A 9,273-nucleotide genomic window follows, 5' to 3' on the forward strand; every position below is an offset into this window, starting at 1 on the left:
GAGCAACATACAATCTTCCAATATCAATCATCATTAGATATGAACGTAATCATCACAATTAGATAGACATTACAATTCAATGGTCCTCTCACAGAACCCAATTCAATGGTCCTCTCATGGAACCCATACCCAAACTGTTAGTGTACCGGTACGTGGTACCCGATCCAAGTTAGTGTGTCGGATGTGACATCCGATCCAAGTTAGTGTGTTGGCCATGACACCCGATCCCATATATGCGCCGGAACATGGCACCCGATCTAAGTTAGTGTGTTGAAACGTAACACCTGATCCATTCAACAAGCCACAATCACAATCACATTCATATATACATTCTCATAATCATACAATCAAGTGTTGAATCATGGCATACATTTGTTCATTCATACTTATTTCATTAGGTTTGATCAATAATGCTACATTTGTATACATTCATGCTTTACAATGACGCAATTACCAACACATATCATATAAACATGAAATCACAACCATTACTTACCTCGAATCAAAATTTGAATCCTCTAAGGCACTTAGCTTAAATCTTCCCTTTTCGGATTCTTCCCGCTTGTTCGTGGTCTAAAAACATACAATTAATGCAAGGATCAATAAACGAGGCCTAATTACCCAGATTATAATCAACATTATCAACCCTAGGCCAACCCAAGATCCTAATACCCAAAATAGAGATATTTCCACCATTAACTTCAAATCAAAACATTCCCCAAATGATAATTACCCAAGAAACTACATTCTACGGATCGAAAAATGGATTCGGGGAGTAAAAACCTTACATTTGGTGCTAGAATAGGTGGAAAACCTTCAAGAAATATCCCTGGGTCGTTCCTTAGCTCTCAAGATCGAATGTTGTAGAATAACAATGTTTTTGGGGTTTATTTCCAACTTAAGTCGCGACTAACCCGCTATGGCGGCCCTTATCCCGCCATAGAGGCCCCGCCCTGGCGGTACTAGTCCCGCTCTGGCGGCTTGACAGAACCTCAAAATTTGAGTTCCAAGTTACCATTTCACAACACACTTTGTGTAACATTCCGAAAACTTATAAACTAAACTAGTGTCTAACCTAAAACTAGTAGGCTAAGTTAAAGCTTGACGTTAGAATTAAAGCCTTAAAAATGCCTCCCCGTACCTTAAAAATTCATGGTTTGGTGTTAGGATGTCAAGGCCTAAACCCCAAGGACCAACCATGGGTCCTTGAGGAAAGGCCCAAAATTAGTCACCTGACAGTGACCTACGAGGGCACCTATTCCCCGTAGGTCCACCCACACCCCGCAGGTTGGCGTCGTGGGTCAAGCCCCAAAATTTCCAAAATTTCAAGCCCTAGACCATGGACCTACGGACCTGCAGGACCCCAGTAGGTCCACCTACAATCCGTAGGTCACCAATCGTAGGTGGCACCTGAAACTCCCATTTGGCAGTCACGGTTGGGGGTTCTTTTGTAATTTTCTTTTTATTAAATGGTTATGTGGTGTCGTTAGGCCTATTTTAAAAAACTATATAAATATTTTTCCCACCTAAATTAACCCATCTAAAGTCATTATTCATAAATCCCCAAATCAAATCAAAACCTCTCCAATATTTCTCTAACTAAAACCTCCATTGAAGAAGAAGAAGAAGAAGTTGAAGTCTAGGGCTCAAGAACTCATCTTTTCTACCCAAATTTGTGAGGAATCTTCATCTAAGGTATGATAGTTTTGATTCATGGTTAGCTTTTCATCCATGAAGTCCTCAAACTCTCAATTTCAAAGTAGAAAAGTCTCCAAACCTAGGGTTTTCTCTCCAAGTTATGGATTCTTTCTAAAAACGTTTTCAATGATTTAATTGTCTTATATTATGATTGAATTACTGTTTAATGGTGATTTTATGATAAATCTCCCATTGATCCATGAATTCCCCTTAACCCTAATTTATGACTTGAGATTTGGGTGAATTGTAGTAACTATGGAACTGTACTTGTAGTAGTTTAGTTAATTGAATCATGTCACCATCTATATCTAATGTAGTAATTCTAGATTGATTGGTTGAATGTGATCTATAGCCTTGAAGGGTAAAACATGAGAAGTAGCAATGTGCATGAGACTTGTGTGCATACAATTGGATTGCTTTGAGAGTAAAGTGAATACATTATAATCTAATTGTTGTGTTGATTGGATGATTATCCTTACTTGCACACTTAGGTATGAATATTATACAATGTGAAAGGTTTGTCACATATAGTGATTCTAAGGGTTGAAGACTAGTTTCCCCTAATGAATCTAGGAGCTTTAGCATGAGTTTGTTGGATTGTGTGTCAAGACACCTTTCCATAATTATCACTTTAAGTTAAGACTTAATATAAACTCAATGGGAATTATGCTTAGTACCGAGCGGATATTGATAATGAGATGGAAGCCCCTCCGTTAGTAGAGGACGGGTTTCTAGAAGAAGTCTCATGGGATGGAAGTTCCTCCACTAGTAGAGGGCGGGTTTTTAGAAGCAATCCCCTTATCTCATAAACTATGTGCCCACATAGGTCTTTAGCTAGTGGATCCACCTAAAAGCTAATAGTTGAGTTCTACCTTAGGCAAGTAGGACAACCCCTTTTCGGTGTGGAGTAGACACCGGATTCCATGATAAGCTCTCATGGTCTATGTCGGTTAAAGCTAATCCCACTATGATAGAATGAACTAGAATTTAAGTTATGAACTATAATCACTTAATAAGCTTTCTTTAGTGTGGGTAAGAGTATGGGGTCTTATTCATACATTGCACAAGGATGCTTTGATGGTTCTTATGGTTTGTTTCCATTACGATGAGATGATCAATATGTTGAATATGCTTGTATCTTATGTTTTTGCACTAATTTTCATGATGAACTCTAAACTTGGTAAAATGCACAGTTTTCAATTAAAATGTACCTTTTTAGCATGTTTAAAGGTTTTCATGCATAGCTACCATACTTAGTGCATTTTTGTACTAACCCATATTTCTTCTACATTTTTCTACAAAGTGTAGGTTCCAGCGTTTGAGGTGATTCCTTCTACTTCAAAGCTTGGATTGACTACTCTCCAAAGTCTGTGGTATGTTCTCATGGATTCGAGGACAAGTGCTATATTGTTGTTTCATTTCTTTTATTGTACTAGACTTTTCAGATTCCTATTGTAAGGGCTGTGACCCTATTTTTGAGAATTCGATTGTAATAGATGGCTAAATGAGACTAAGTCTAGACTTCAGCTTTGCTTTTATGAAAACTTCTTAAGACTTGAAAATGTGTTTTTACTATTTATTATTCTTTACTTATGTGATGATATGCTAAGTGGCTTACATAGTGCCTTTAGGGGTGTTATGTGCCATGTTACGTCTAGGGGGTACCCTTAGGTCGTGACACTTTCAAACCAGGACATTCTAAAATTACCCTTTCACGCTAAAATCAGTTTTGGGAGTTCTACTCGCCCGAATTCGATTCCATAAAGTCATACGGATTCCTTAATGTCTTAGCTATCTACTCATATAATCAAAACCATTATTAAATCTCTCATTCATTACCAGATTTCCCTAGACTCGCATGCCTCTACTTTCATCCAATTTTGGACTAGGCTAAGAAATCCCAAGTTACTACTCAAAAGTTTTCTGGCCCCAATTCTTTCCCCATTGGCTTTTCCCTGATGAGGAAATCATGTCGTTACAATAGATACCAATTTACCCATCACTCGTCCCCGAGTGATCAACTAGGAATGACTGGCTAAAGTAAGGGTAGAGTAGTAACTGAATCGTCGAATTACTGGGGATACTTGTCTCACATGTCCTTCTCGGTTTTCCCAAGTAATTTCCTCAACCGGACGATACTTCCATTGAACTTTCACGGACTTTATCTTCTTGGTCCTCGGACCAACTAATTGAATACCTATACATCCTCCCATACAATGCCTCAATGAAGTCATCTTAATACTCGAGTGTAATTACTGTTGTATGTAAACTTAACTAACAACAAAAGAGATTCCCAATAACCACCAAAGTTGATCGTACACACGTCTGCAATATGTTATTAAGGACCTTGACACCATCATTAGGATGAATCCTTTTGCACTTAAGCATGATAAGATTCCAAATCAATACTCGCTACAATTAGAAGTGAACTCGAACCAACCAACGCACACTCATAATACCCAACAATCATAGTTCTTATCAACATCTCCATCTCCCAAGATAAATTTCCATGAGCTTAAGTTACAAAAAATTAATCTTTAGACATCAGATACTCATCGAAGGATATGTCCAAGCATACAAACCCTCCAACAACATTATCGAAATGCTAGATTTAGTAATTGTAGATTACCTCTTAAGAACAGAAGAATTGGACCCAATGATCCCCACATTCAACCACACATAATCGTTACATGACCTCGACGACAAGATGAATATTAAGATTGTCGGAAAACAATAGTTACACATGGTAGCTCTTCTATGAATTCTCATAAGTAAGTGGTACATGCAGAAGCACTGAAATACTTTAACAACTCCAAGACAACACCAAATATGTCATCTGACATGGTAGCTCTTCTATAAATTCTCATAAGTAAGGTGGTACATGTAGAACTAGTGGAATACTTTAACAACTCCAAGACAACACCAAATATGTCATGTGAAATAATCAAATATCCTCAATCATCCCATTCAACCAAGAGAACATTGCAGGATTGGTACCCTTGATCCACCACTAGGGATCCACCCACAAAAGTGAAAACACAAGTGAGCATGGCTAGTGAAACCTACTCAACACCATGTGCAAAAAGAAATAGATGGTCACATAAGAATTTTACGGAATAACACTAAAGGTTTTCCTCTGAAGAGTCAATACTAGTCCTTTCCATTGAATTGACTCCACATACTCTTCACATCACTCCACTGAAGTCCACACTCTCAGTACTAACAACCATCATGAACACTCCGACCATTTACCTTACTATAACCCAACACTTTTAAATGAAACCTTCCTTAGGTACTTAACAATTAACAGTAATAAACTTTACGACTCAACCCAGGTGTAAGTCCTTTCAAATGCTCAATACTGGATACAATTGATCGTTTCTCACCTTGCCAATTCATACCTTGACAAATATATCACCACGAATGTAGACTTACAATGAAAAATTTGAATTGTAAATTCAACCGTATAGCATAATCTCCTTATCTATCAACATTAGCTTGTACATTGAAGATTTTTATGAATTCAAGGATCTTCGCTTATCATTGATCGCATCTCTATCGATCTTACAGTATCCCTCGCTAAAAATTCCATCGTACTCATTACTAAACTCAAAAACAAAACCAAAACACTTATCATCACACTCGAGCTAATGTCTGTACACTCATTTCTCAAGTCTTTTTCAATAGTTTTTAACCAATCTGATGGACCCGTGACACTATTACCATAGCCACAACAAAACGAATAAAATCACGCATCTCTAAACCCAATTATCTACCCCTCTAAAGATACCTCTTTAGCCTTTGCAATCAAATAAAATATTCTTGCTCTCGACTCTAAAGGTTGTACTACATCCCACTATATTTTCCTGCATTATAATTCTAGCTCTTTAGAATTTCATTCAAGTGGTGTCCCATCATCTCTTAAAACTTTCCATACAACCACGTTACTCACCAAATATTAGAAAACCACAACCTTAGATACTTGCAAGTCATAATTACTGTACAAATTTTGCTCAACCAACAATCTTATTATATATTTGCATCCCATCACTATCCACCACGAACTCTTATTACCATTATGCTCAGTTAGCCTTGGTTATTACTATGAAGTCAACCTTTTCATCGACATGACACCTCAAACTCAGATATACTCGATGGGACTTTCTTTATCCATAAGGTTGTCATTCGGTATCAATCCATTCCTTTATGGCTTAAGCTAAAATCATTGTTCCTCATACTACCCTCCTTCTTCTTAATAAACAAGACAGGAGCACCCACGGGGAAACACTATGACAGATAAAACCTTTATCAAGAAGCTCTCTTAATTCTACCGGAGCTATACAATACGGAGGGATGGAAATGGGACGAGTACCAGGTTCCAAGTCAATGGTGAAATCTATATCTCTATACGGAGGCATACTCGGAAAATCGGTAGAAAACACTTCTCTAAATTTTGACGCCACAAGAATAGACTCAATAAAGGGAGATTCGACCTCGACATCTCGAATATGAGCCAATTACACCCAACAATCCTGCCCCATCAGTTTCATACCCCGCACGAAAGATATGACATTAGCTGACTTAGGCTTGTACCCCTTTCCCACTCTAACCTTTCCCTACCGGGGATCTCTAGAGTTACCGACTTAGCATTACCATTAAGCACAACATAATAAGGGGACAACCAAGTCATGCCAAGATTATATCAAGTCAGTCATATCCAGCATAACCAAATCAACCCAAGTCTGAAAATCCATAAACACAACAGGACAACACGATATACATGGGTGACTATGACCGACTCTTCAACCGGGGTAGAAACATAGATGAGGGCATCAAGTATATAACAAATCATATCAAATTATGAGGCAAATCGCATGGACACATAAGAATAAGTAGAACCAGGATCAAACAACACATTAGCCTTCCGATTACAAACCATAATAGTACTTATGATCACTGCATCAGACCTTCAGCCTCAGCCTTGCCCGGAAAGGCATAAAACTGAGCCATGTCATCTTGACGGGCAACCTCCTTGCCTGACTGCACTGCTCCTCTACTTGCATTACCATTTCCCTGGCCTCCACAGCCTCGCTAATTTTCTTCTCGTATGCCCAGGTTCTCCACAATTTTAACACACTTAATAACTTAACCAAGTAAACATCGCTGCTATTGGAGCAGTCGTAACCTGACCCTCATTGATATACAATCAATCTAGGAAATCATAGTATAACTTCTAACCTCAATTGGCATAACTTAATTTCATTATTCGCTAAACAACCCATACATGTTATGACAACAATACTAAATGCATTTTCCAAAGTAATAGTGTTCATTATCTAGCCGTCCCTTACCAAAACGTCTTGAATGTTGTCACCTATAAACTTGAATCTGCAGATCTTACCTTAATCCCTTCACAAGCGACGAAAGTGGCTAGCGTGCCCCACAAAACTCTTAATTTCAGTCACAAAACTAGGTCGGACCCAATTCCTGACTGCTTCAATCTTTTGGGCATCTACCATTACCCATTCCCTTGAAACTACATGCCCCAAAAAGGCAACCGAAGTCAACCAAAATTCACACTTAGAAAATTTCGCATACAACTTTTGTTTCCCAAGAACACCCAGAACAATACGGAGATGGTCGGCATGCTCCTTCCTCACTTTTCGAGTAAACCAAAATGTCATCAATAAATACTATAACAAATGAATCAAGAAAGGGTTTGAACACACCATTCATCAAACTCATGAAAGCTGCAGACGCATTTGTTAACCCAAAAGACATAACTAGAAACTCGTAGTGCCCATAGTGGGTTCTAAACGCCATCCTGGGCACGTCCTCAGGCCTAATCTTTAACTGATGGTAACCAGACCTTAGATCAATCTTAGAGAAAACTAACGCACCTTGCAATTGGTCAAAAAGATCATCTATTCGAGGTAATGGGTACTTGTTTCGAATTGTTACCCTATTTAATTGTCGGTAATCTATACACATCCTCTCTTGCTAGTGATGGTGTTACCGCTTTTGTTGCTCTAGTTTGGACCATAGAGTGAAGATACCAATTTGTATCACCCAGATACCAATTGGATTCAAGTCATAACACGAAGGAGACAAGAGAAAACAGAGAGATTTCCTAAAGTCCTATAGACTCTCGAAGAAAAGTATAGACATCTCAGTACCATTCCGCAAGACTCTACTAGACTCGTTTTGGTACATCGAGATCAACGAACCTAGGCTTTGGTACCAACTTTGTCATGGCCCAGACCGTCGTGATTGACACCCACACTAACCCTCTAGTGGGAGAACCATTACTACAACCCGACTAAGCAACTTAACGAAAACTAGGCATTTAAAGGTACGGAAGCAGGTTTAAATGACCAAAAGAAAAATGGAGTTCCCATAAACTCCAAAGATTTAAACAAATAACTAACGAAACTAATGCAGAAGAACAACCCCTAGAACCTGAAAGTCAATGTACCAAAACACTTCTAACGATAAGTCTAAGAACAAAGGGTACAACCCCGAAACTAAACAACTACTAAAACAATGTCTAAGTCCGAAAATAGTGGACTAAACAAAATACGAAGGATTCATGACAGCCTGAAAGAACTGGCTCACCCTTGAATCCGGTCTCGATCAATGATCTCCTAAATGAGGTCTGTTAGTAGCCGCCTGAAGATGACCTGTACTCAACAAAGAAAGAGCAAGTGCAATATCAGTACACAACCACAGTCAAAAGGTAGGATCACACGGCTATTCCAGTAAACACAACATATATAAGCAATCACAACAAAGTAAACATAACATGCACGAAATATATATACACAGTGGTTATCATTTTAGAGTAACATACAGTCTTCCAATATGAATCATCATTAGATATGAATGTAATCATCACAATTAGATAGACATTACAATTCAATGGTCCTCTGTTGGAACCTAAATCATTGGTCCTCTCATGGAACCCATACCCAAACTGTTAGTGTACTGGTACGTGGTACCCGATCTAAGTTAGTGTGCCAGAAATGATACCCGATCCCATATATGCGCCGGAACGTGGCACCCGATCCAAGTTAGTGTGTTGGAACGTAACACTCGATCTATTCAATAAGCAACAATCACAATTACACTCATATGTACATTCTCATAATCATACAATCAACTATTGAATCATGGCATACATTTGTTCATTCATACTTATTTCATTAGGTTTGATCAACAATGCTACATTCGTATACATTCATGCTTTATAATGATGCAATTACCAACACATATCACCTAAACATGAAATCACAACCATCACCTACCTCGAATCCAAGCTTGAATCCCCTACGGCACTTGAATCATCCATTTTTGGATTCTTCCCGCTTGTTCGTGGTCTAAAAACATCCAATTAATGCAAGGATCAATAAACGAGGCTTAATTACTCGGATTATAATCAACATTATCAACCCTAGGCCAACCCAAGATCCCAATACCCAAAATAGGGCCTTTTCCACTATTAAATTCAGATCAAAACCTTCCCCTAATGATAATTACCCAAGAAACTACATTCTACGGATCGAAAAATGGATTCGG

This window comes from Solanum tuberosum, unplaced genomic scaffold, assembly GCF_000226075.1.
Source record: "Solanum tuberosum cultivar DM 1-3 516 R44 unplaced genomic scaffold, SolTub_3.0 scf00570, whole genome shotgun sequence".
Taxonomy (NCBI): Eukaryota; Viridiplantae; Streptophyta; class Magnoliopsida; order Solanales; family Solanaceae; genus Solanum; species Solanum tuberosum.